This window comes from Hyposmocoma kahamanoa, unplaced genomic scaffold (genome assembly GCF_003589595.1).
Source record: "Hyposmocoma kahamanoa isolate Upper Pololo Valley unplaced genomic scaffold, ASM358959v1 99732, whole genome shotgun sequence".
In the NCBI taxonomy this organism is placed as follows: domain Eukaryota; kingdom Metazoa; phylum Arthropoda; class Insecta; order Lepidoptera; family Cosmopterigidae; genus Hyposmocoma; species Hyposmocoma kahamanoa.
The window spans coordinates 273-12,064 of NW_020656019.1; the positions used below are offsets into that span (position 1 = coordinate 273).

At 36.8% G+C, this 11,792-nt stretch overlaps 1 long non-coding RNA gene across 1 annotated transcript; it reads right to left on the bottom strand.

The window, feature by feature from the left end:
• Positions 1-5,952: 5,952 nt before the first annotated feature.
• LOC113239268 lies at positions 5,953-8,173 on the bottom strand. Its single transcript, XR_003311174.1, has 2 exons — positions 8,094-8,173; positions 5,953-6,736 (listed from the first exon to the last, which is right to left on the bottom strand). It is a non-coding gene; the product is annotated as an uncharacterized LOC113239268 (long non-coding RNA).
• Between the last annotated feature and the right edge of the window lie 3,619 nt (positions 8,174-11,792).

Genomic DNA, 11,792 nt, shown 5'->3' on the forward strand with positions numbered 1-11,792 from the left:
TTATCTTATTTTTATTAAATATTGTCATATCACATTTGGTCATAAATCTAATAGTTTGGTAGGAAAAAAATGAAATGTGTATTTATTGTATGGGACCATACCTTTAGTGCCCCAGCGTCTTAGTCGATGGGAATCACTACAGACGTACTATGGTCTAATAGTACGTCTGTAGTGATTCCAAGACTGGACCTTCTACAGATTTCCACACTAAACGCGCGCCCAAACCTGCCTGTTCACTACTTATAAGTGTCAGAAAAGTTATGATAAATGTAGTGTACCTGCCTGTCCCCGATTACGTCAATTTTTAATGTTCTTAAGTAATTTCCCGAATCCTGAAAAGGTCCAAGACCTAAAAAATATTGTCGCAAGGCAGTCATTTTATGTCTGTGTTCCACGAAGTTTAGGTAAAAAAACTCTACCTATTCCAATCCCTGCTAATTATCTAGCTTGCTATTGCGCATGCGAATGCGGCTTATTGGCTTATCTCCAAGCAATCAAGTGTGGCTGTATTTTCTCGGTACTAGGTCGCTATTTGAAATAGGAAAATAGGAAAACGGTTGCTTCTTAACTTGAGAAGTCGACGGATCGAATGCCCGTGGCGGCTTGCACCCACAACTTTAGTCGAAGTTACGTTTATGCACGAGTGAAGCGCCCTCCGAGAGACGTTCCAGCTCTCTGTAACGCAGACTTGATTGAATTCAGTCACCACAATGCTAAAAAACCAAACCATACCCCCAGGGTGGCTCTGTCGACTACAGAGGCAGAATATTATGTCGCTCTCTTCATGTGTGCCAGTTTTTGGCCACAAATGAGGAATTAAGCCATGGTCATCTACAGTGGCAACCAGAGTAGTACAAAATTTCAAGTATTGATGGTTATCATTCTAGGGCTAAACACATTGACGTGATACACCACTTGTCCGCGACAAAGTAAAGAAAGGCGCCACTGATGTCCACTACATTCAAACTGATTTGACGGTAGCAGACGTGCTTACTAAGACTACGTCATATTGAAACTGGCTTTCTGTTCGAAGATGATGGGAACGTTAAAAAAATAAGTCGCTATTTGTCTACACTGGCAAACTGTAGTTTCTGTTTTCTTCATATTTCGAATTGTATAATATTTTCGCGTTAATATTGCTAGTTTGTATTATTTTCCACTTCCACACATTTGCTTGCGTATTTGTTTATTTGGCTCCTTTAATGTGCGGCAAGAAACTGACCAGCGCAAACAAGGCAAATACTTTAACACATGATATCTACACAAATGGTGATTGTTCAAAATATATCAAATACTAAAATACAAATAGCCATGTGAAATAACACTATTAAATCTATCTGTGTGTCATGGACAACCACAAATTTCACCCAAAGACACGAGAGAAATAAATGTAGGCTATACAATTATTTCTCCCGGCCTGGGACTCGAACCCGGGGACTCTGCGTGGCAGTCCAGCACGGTAACCGTTCGGCCACAGAGGCAGTTATTAGAGATTGTGATATATCAAGGCCAATGGAGATGAACTAGTTGTTTTCTTTGTTTATGTTTGATGTCGAACAATGGGTTTTGGATGTTGGACACGTCCTTACACCAAAATAATATAGAAAAATACGGAATAATCCTTTCAAATCGTAAATTTAACAACAATTTAAAGTGCACCCAATTTGTCGCGGCCGAAACAGTTATATTGCAAAATACTATTTTCAAATACATTGTTTTACAAACAGGTTTTTGAATTTGGTCGTCAGCTCTTTGAATTGTATACTATGGCGAGCTGTGGTACGCGATATAACAACGGATAAATAATTTAGTTTAGACAAAACTTCTTTGTAGCTTTACGGTATTATTTAATATCATCGCTAATACATTGTACGTTCGACCGCTGCGTACGGGTCTCCTATAAAGAGAGGGTTTAGGTCGTAGTTTGCTACGACACCCCAAAGCAATGACAGTGTTGTACTTAATACAATGCTACTAAACTTCACAAATTATATTACGAGTTTGTCGTGTTCCACTGGTGGGCGAAAGTCCACTCCCTCTTATCCATATTATGGAATTAAATATTATTATTGTTTCCTCAATGGTGGCCACTAGGCTTGGGCCAGAGTCAGTTTCGACCAGAATCAAATATTATAGTTCATTTCACATAGCATAGATACGGTGACGTTTGGATTTGAAGTTTCTAAAGATGCAGTGACGTAAAATCCAAAAAAAATGATTTTAAGAAAATTTGGGGACAAAAATTTAGGAACAAATAATAATCAAAATAAGAAGGATTCGTTTATTATATTATTAAGTTACTAAACAAACTACACAACAAATAAAAAATCAACATTATCCAAACAAAAGTCAATAAGATAGCATAAGATCAACAGCAACGAAAGGAATTTATAAATAATTACTTCAACGCCGTTACGCAAAACTCAAAACATAAGAAATCGACCCGACTTTATTGATCAAAACAAAACAAATCGAAGCGAGATACACAATAGCCGTTTCTATCTACTCAATATACTGTAATTTTTACTTAAAATTACAGTATATTGACAATTCCAACAAATATGGTTTGTTTTTGGTTATATCCATAGATCACTGAGTCGCTGGTTCAATCCGGCTCGAAGGACCAAAATGTACAGTCTGTTGACTAGTGCTTGTCTGTATGTCTGCGGTGTATCTGTGGTCATCGACAAACTGTACAGAATAAACTTAATAAGGTAGGGTAAAAAGAACCCTAGCGCCCGTAGGTGCCTATCACCCTAAGTACCCTAACAGGCCCTAGCCCTAACCATATAAATATGCTAAATAAATATATAGATAAGTACAGGATATCTGCGCCGTGAGACCTAAGATAACAGACAGACGGGGGGAAGGAAATAAGGGTGTACTCGGATGGATATTCTCACTGCCGGTCTCACAGACTTACAAAACCGATTTACTGATGGCTAAAGACACCTTTAGCCATGGCCAAAGCCATTTAGATGCTAGCAAGAGATAAATTAAACTCGACTGCGTAAAAGACTAGTTTTAGTTAGAATAACAAGTTAATTGCATATACAAATTTACATTAACACACACTATTACAAAAGAGGTCTCTAAAATCGAAGTGTCTCATCGGTGTAAAGCGCCGTTGAAGCATTATCTTGCAGCCTGGTTTTCGGTCGTTCGTCTTGCTGAGTAGAGTGGAGTTGAAGCACTTCCCTGCATTCTTTTTTTTGGGTCGTTCACCTGCTGATTTGAATGTTCAAAGGTTGTTTGAACAGGTATGTTATAAGAAATTTACTATTTCTTTTTGCAAATTAGTTGAGAGATGTGTTGAAAATAGTACGCATGCAATGTAAAAATTTGGAATGTTACAGTATCCATCCTACGTGAAATGGACTGTAATTTAAAATCATATTTTATCTATCACCAGTTATGTGTTATTCAGGTTGATTTCTCCTATATGACAGTTCTACTGGACTATCGCTACTCTTTCGTAGCTTTCGAGGGTAAGTAAAGCTTGTGACGGAGAAACCTTTAGTAGCAGTAGAGCTCCTTGTGAAAGAGATCGTCCAGGGAAGTACTGCCACGTTACCTATTTCTGCCGCCAAGTAGTAATGTCAGCATTATTGTGTTCCGGTTTTGAAGGGTAAGGGTGCTGGTGAAATTACAGGCACATGGGACTTGTCAACTTATGTCTCAGGGTGACGAGATCTTTGCAATTTAAAGCTCTGAGTGGCACTGCTACTGTTATGACAGGCATGTAGTTTACCATCAGGCGTTCGACTTGATATTATACAAAAAAACCAGCTAGAAGATAAACAAACAGTCATACGTTCCACTGAAGCACACGAATCTCTTTAAGGAGAATGTTAGGCCGAGGTCCACCATTTTGACCCAATGCGGAACACTTTAGACATTTCCTGAGGGTGTGAACCTTCTTGATCATGCAGGTTTTATCACAACATTGTCCTTCAACAATTGTGATGAAATTAATTGGTTGAAATCCACTTATGATGGTTAAGTCTATTTTCATTTTATGAAATAGAAATTTCCGTAACAACTGTATCAATTTATTAAACCAAAACGAATCGTATACGTTCGTTATGAGATTTTATTCCGTCACAAATGTCTCATGAAATAGTGGTAAAACTACAACGTTCCCTGAAACGTATATCCTCACTTTATCTTGCGGAAAGTTCAAGAAAATCCCGGTCTTTTATTTTTCTAGACTTCGTCTCTGTAGCCGTCGCGACGGGTGATATTTCCTCGTCTTCTGGTGCTCGTAAGTGGCTGTTGTTAGCCAGATTAGTCGCACACAATTTAATGGATATGGTTTAAACTCGTGTAATTAAGTATTTCAAACTAAGTTTTTTATATATAAGTATAGATTCTTACATATACCCATATGTGCTACCTTAATATGATTTTATTTTATGTAATTACCCACTACTTATCTATTTCTGCCACCAAGCAGTAATGTGAGCATTACTGCGTTCCGGTTTTGCAAAATTATGAATTAAATTGTAAAAGCAAAAGCAAATATAATTGATTCTCCATTTTTATTTCAGTTTGTACTCAGTAAGATACGCCTTTGGTCTTCCAACAAGATAAAATAAAGTATTTAGTATTGTAAATACAACATCTGCCTCCGTGGCCGAACGGTTACCATCACGCGAGGTCCCAGGTTCGATTTCCGGGCCGGGAGAAATATTTGTATGGCCTACATTTATTTATCTCGTGAGTTTAGGTGTAATTTGTGTGTGTCCATGGAACCCGCGACACAGGGTTTCCCTAGTGTGGGGCTATGTGGAGTGTGTGCGTTATTAATATTGAAACCTTAGAATAATAACGCATAAAATGATAGTTTCATATCAAACGAACTGTCACGAGCCAAAAATCAAATTCATGTAGGCTAGTTTTAGTAGTAGGTTAATTTTCGGTTTTAGTGAATATTTGTATAAAAATACAAGTTGAAACGCGTTACTTCCTTGTGGAATGTGATGTTAGTATCTATTTTATGTTTGTCTGACGTATTTTTACACTCATTTACCGCACATTTCGTCATTTTTAGCTAAAATTCTGGAGCTGTTCGCGGTGCTAGTTGACCTTGAGCACTGAAGACCCGCCCGCTCGTGTAGGCCCTTTGGGAGCGCTTCAATTTGCCTCACATAGCGTGTGCGGGCTAGGTTTCTATGCGTTATTATTCTAAGATTGAAACTATAATAAATGTATTGGAATCCTTAGGGTTTTTAATAAATTGGAATAGGAGCCAATTAATACCATGTAAATTATGTAAGGTTCTGTGCTTAATTTAATTTTATAGACTTGTCAATTTTCTTTTGTTCTTTATAATACCAAGTGACGGGTCGAACAAGTCGTGCGTCTGGTGGTAAGCGACACTCCTGACCGTATCGTTGCAGTGCCACTCGGAGGTTTAAATTACAAAGACCTGAGGGGCCATTGGGACAGAAGTTGACAAGTCCCTTGTGCCTGTAATTACTCCACATCGAGTATATAACCAGAAATAGAGGTGAAATGTCATTTAATTTGTTTGTGAAATGTAACTTAATTGTTCTGTTTATCAGAAAAACCTTGAAATTTTTAAACTAGATTATGATGATAACTTTGAATTTTCTTCTGTGCTCTTTTTCCTGAGGACAATATTCAGTCACATACATAATCAATTCCACGAGTGTATGGGAGTGCTCCTCTCACTGCAAAGCCAGTTAGCAAATTCAAGAGCTATGTCGATTTATCTGGTCCTATTTTCTATATATTTTTGTGTCAAATAGAATATGTCCCTGTCAGTGCGCAGTTTTAAGCAGAAACAAAGAAAACAACTTTTTATATTTTTATTTTGCTTTATTCCATTATCCCGTTTACATGCAAAGTAACAAATTCGATTAAATTCGAAATGGCTATCGTTTAGCACTCACAATCTCGTATGTTCAGTTGCGCAGGATGCCTAAAGAAATTCTTTATTCAAAATCAACTTTGTGTTGTTGATATATAATTGCATTATTCGATTTTTAAATCGGGAGAGGACCGCACTTAAATAATAAAGATCGAGTGCGGGTCGTTAGTAAAACTCGCACGGCTAGAAGATGCTGGCGGGTGCCTCTTGAGGCCATGGACATTGCAATACGTCCGAAAAGTCGAGGTAATTAAAATATATTTGTACGTGATTAATTCCCGAATTAAAAATCTAATAATGTGTGAAATCCTGAAAGTTTAAATCTAACTATATAATTTCATATTTCGCATTATAAAAGCAACAGTTTGTTTAGTTAAATTTATAGTTTAAAGTTTATATATGAGAGGTTATAGCGTTGGAAGTATTTCTAATAGTATTAAGACTTGTTTATGCCCACAAGTTTTGCCACATTCTCATCATCTGATTTCATTATGCCCTATGTTGTGGATCTGGGTTACAATAAATATACTTTACTATGTCTTTACCTAAAGATTCAGAAACGAACATATAACACGGCACCTTCGTCTCAATAACAATTGGCAGCGCAGATGGTAGTTCCGAATATTTGGTGACTTCAAACCAAACTCTTAAATTATAACTTGGAAACATGGTTGGAAATTCGAATTTAAAATTGGTTATCTTCGTGAGATGTACAAAACTACGTGGATAGTTAAGCGCGAGTATTTCGTTATAATCTTCTATAGTTGCTTCAGTAATGAGCCTGACTACATCACTACCAACGGGTTTAAAGGGGCCATTCAGGTCTTGAGAATTTGCCATCTGAAACACAATAAATTGCTTAAAAAAATCTGTAGGGGTTACATCAAATTCAAGTCCAAGAACGGCTTCATTAACACCCCTCAAGGAAGAGTAGCATAAGTGGAGTTACGTCAAACATATTAATTGCTCCATTAGATACAGAAAAGTATAACCCACATCCTCTCCAATTCTTGTAACTCTAGCGACTAATATTGTAGATAGAGTTACAAGAATCGGAGAGGATGTGGGCTATATTCTTCTGTGTCTAAAGGAGCAATGAACGTTTTTGACGTAACTCCACTTATGCCATTCTTCCATGAAGGGTGCGTGAGTACGCAAATTGTATTTATTAAACATACTACTACCTATTAGTAGGCAAGCGTAAGGCAGGCTCCCCTGCAGAGACATAATATTCTTTATTACATTGGATTGCTCTTAGTAAATATACCTTTGTTAACGTTTATAATTAAGAACATTTATTTTTAATATTATAGATGGAAACATTCTGAAGAGCCAAAATGAACTCGAGGATTTTTGTTATTCAAGTACAGAGAATCTGTATAATAAATAAATTTCATTTTTTGTGTGGACTGACGATAATATTGACGATGAAGCATGAGCACTTAAGTAATGCCTAATAGCGTTCGGGGAATATGTCTGCAGGCAGGGAATTCCATTCGATATTAACCCTATACATGGTGTTCTCGTAACTTGTCCCGAAAGATGGGCGCGAGTTTCCTTAGTAATGAGGATAACAATAGAAATGCAATCGTTGAATAGATCAACTGTAACAAAAGGTAAATTGAAGAAGAGATCTGTTCAATTTCTTACAAAGTACTAGTGAATGGAAAAATCTTAACACCACGATTCAGAAATTACATTTTATACGCCGTCTAGTAGTAAATATCGAAACTATTGTTACAAAACACTAGCCATGGTTATTACATTGGGGAAAATCTTAACATCGCGATTCAGAAATCGTGTTTCCTATGCCAATGCCATCCAACGGTAAACTTCGGAACTATTGTTACAAATGTTGCTAAAGTTATTGTGTTACATAACTTATTTAATTTATACACTTCTCTATATATTTTTTTCTTAATTACAACTTCAAAGCATTCAAAGAAATTGTAAGTAATGGTTATTTAATAATATACGGTTGATTGAAAGAGTACATTGTTCGGAACAATACTGATCGCGCTCATCTTACACTTGATTATGTGTCACTATAGTTTAACCGTGGAATTGATGTTTCGATCCAGGTATACCTAAGCAAGAACACGTGGCACCTGTGGGCCGTAAATGGCCGTGGCGTTTTTTCATGGCAAAAAATAAGATGCTTTACAAACGGTATATAAAGTAAAGGTATTCATCTTACACAAGTGGCGATTCCAACGAGGAATATCAACTGAACACAAAGAAAAGAAGCTCGCACCATGATTGCTTTTAAGGTACATAAATTTATCACCAAGTTTAGCCCCTTTTATATTCCACAGTAGTAACTGTGATCAATCGATACAGCTATGCTAGATAATTAAGGTAGCGAAACAAATAGTATAAAATTAAAATCATTAGAAATGGTCAATTAATTTTGTATTTACACTAGCTTTTGCCCGTGATTGTGTCAGCCTTATTAATATCCACCCACGGAGAAAGAATTAAAAATGATGCTACTAGGAACTATGATGAGGAATAAAGTATACGAGATACTAAAAAATACTTTGAGAACTATATTAATAATAATAATGGGAATACAATTTTCTTAATCTTTGCGTGTAAAAAATTACAGAAAAGCAGTAAGTCCCATTGCTAATAACATTATATTAACTTTATAATTAACTCAGCGGGACAAATAGTATAAATTACTAATAATTACGGTTACTAACTCAATTTCCTATATTTATAAGCTTTTGCCCGCTATGTTGTCTGCCATTTCAAAACATTTAATAAAGTTGCTTACAAAGTCGGACATAATACAAGTAATTGCAGTACTAGAGAAATATAAAATTATTATTATTATTATTTTATATAACAACGCACACACTCAACATATCCCCGCACTAGGGAAACCCTGTGTCGCGGGTGCCATGGACACACACATAGACAACCACAAATTACACCCAAACTCACGAGAGAAATAAATGTAGGCCATACAAATATTTTTCCCGGCCCGGGAATCGAACCTGGGACCTCTGCGTGGCAGTCCGGCACGGTATCTGTTCGGCCACGGAGGCAGTTTATATTATATAAGTTATTGTATGTTCTTCATAAAGTTATTATATAAGTCAATCTATTAAGAACATCTGATGGCACACGCATTGTCAACCCAATGATACGTCACACTGCTGGTGCAGGTTCCTTGTTCTCCTTCGCCGCTTAGCTCTTTGATGTGCGAGCCCGGAATCAAACCCATGGCCTCTGAGTGAGAGGCGGCAGATTTATTAGCCTACCATGGTTTTTACAGTAACGGTACTTTAAGAAAAATCTGCTAAATGTATTTTCATTTTTTATAATTATTCCGGTTAATAACATAAAAAGACACATGTTGTAACTTACTTTTTAACCGACGAAAAAGGAGGAGGTTAAATTTGTATAGAATTGATATTCAATTATTTTTGTGGAATTACTCCACTAGTTTGTAGTAATTATTAAACAAAGATTGTATACTTAGAAAACATTCACTTCGATCCGGTTGGATTCGAAACAAAGTCTCTTATCAAACCGTGACAGGGGGTCTACTTTCGATCTCCGTCAGACATCCGTCCGAATCAATTACTGTGATAGGTACACAGGTTATAAAGTTGTTACAAGAATGAATTTTGAATTAATGTGGTCCGCCGTTTGGCATAGAAAGTTTTCTTAGTTTTAGTAATTCTCATGCAATAATTTGTAATATTATTGTGTTTCTCTATGGTAGTGAGATAACTTGCATGATAGTGCCGACATGGAGAGAGAGAGAGAAGGGCCCTGTCTGTTAGATGTAATATGCTCGCCCGCAGGTTTGCTCGTTGCACCAAAGATGTAAAGATCTCATTATTTAAAGCATATTGCCAAAACTTTTACACAAGCAGTCTGTGGGTGAAGTATACGCAGAGAACACTGAATACATTAAAGGTGCAATATAACAACGCTTTTAGGATGCTAATGGGGCTGTCGCGTCAGTGTAGTGCATCCGGCATGTTCACGGAGGCGCACACAGATGGCTTTCATGCAATCATGCGCAAGAAGGCTGCCTCACTCATGATGCGTGTGCGCGGCAGCGCAAATGGCGTTCTAGCCGTTGTTGCCAATAGGCTGGACTGCCCCTACCAAATACATTCGGTGCAAGTACACATGCGTAGGGTAGTGATCTAGACGTGGCATTTCAATAGAATTAAGTAATTTTGTATTGTACTAACCATAGCACGTAAGAAAAATTTACTGTATTACTAACATTATTATGGATCATGGTCCGAAATAAATAATTCTATTCTATTCTATTATAATCATGAAGTCCAATTAATGCAACCTAATACTAATGAAACGTAACAACAATAGTAAAATAATAACCAATAACAAATGTAATAATATGAAATATAAATTTTATAAGAAATCTTGAATACTATGGAATGTCCTATCATTTAGGTAATTAAATAATAATTTCTTAAATTCTGCACAATCATTGTAATTCCTAATTTCAGGTGGAAGTTTGTTGTATACCTTCGTAGCCATTACTATTACACTTTTTTGAAGTAGAGCAGTTTTGCATGATCTACTTTTCAGTTGATGAGAACGGCGGGCTCGTGTGACGAATTCAAATAAATGAAGATGACGCTTTACGAAAAGTGAAATTTCAAATATATAATAGGGGTTAAAGTATGAAATTGCCGATTTGTACTGAAAATCTAAATTGTTTATTTTTTAAATTTTTAACAAATTTATTTAATCAAAATAGTTGCCATTATTATCTATACATTGCTGCCATCTAATGGGAAGGTTATTAATGCCTTTGCGATAGAACTCCGACGATCTAGACTGCACAAACTGTGTGAAAGCATTTTGTACTGCCTCCTGGGAAGAAAACTTCTTGTCACGTAGATAATTGTCCAAATCACGAAAAAAATGGTAGTCCGTTGGAGCAAGGTCTGGTGAATACGGAGGATGACGAATGGTTTCTAACTGCAGTTCCTGAAGGGTCAAAATGGTTTCTCGTGCTGTGTGAGGTCTCGCGTTGTCGTGGAGCAATAATGGTGAAGATCGATTCATGAGTCGGGCCTGTTTTACTGCTAGTTTTGTCAACATGGTTCGGAGTTCGGCACAATAGACATCTGCCGTTATTGCTTGACCAGATCGGAGAAAACTATAGAGAATAACACCATGCTGAGACCACCAAACAGTTACCATTACCTTTTTATTGGTAAGTTTTGCTTTAGGACACTGTTGTGGCATTTGACCTGGGGTCAGCCATTGCATTTTTCTTTTCCGGTTATCATAAAGAATCCACTTTTCATCACATGTTACAATTCGATCCAATATTCCTTCATTTCTGTACCGGTTCAACAAGGCAACACAAGTTTCAACACGCGTTTCTTTCTGCAGATCAGTCAAATCATGAGGCACCCATTTTTCGTATTTTTTTATTTTATTGATTTGACGCAAGTGAGTCAATATTGTGGGTAAGGTAACGTTAAACCATGCCGCTAATTCCTGGGTAGTTTGACTAGGATCGGCTTCCACTATCTCTCTTAATTCATCGTTATTCACCTGTGTGGGCGGTCTTCCTCGTGGCTCGTTCTTTAAGTCGAAATTTCCATCACGAAAGCGTTTAAACCAAAATCGCACGGTGCGTTCATTAGTAGACCCCTCTCCAAACGCAGCATTGATATTGCGGGCTGTTTCTGCCGCGTTAGTTCCGCGTCGGAACTCGTATTCAAAAATCACTCGAATTTTCGCAGTATCCATCTTTCTTGTCTTAATTGAATAACAAAAACAATTGAAAGTCGATATTCAAATGTTTCAAATTTAAAAAAAAAAATCACAGAAACCATTTGAAAAAGTTTCATTCGAAAACCTCAAACCATGAAGATTCTATGAAAAT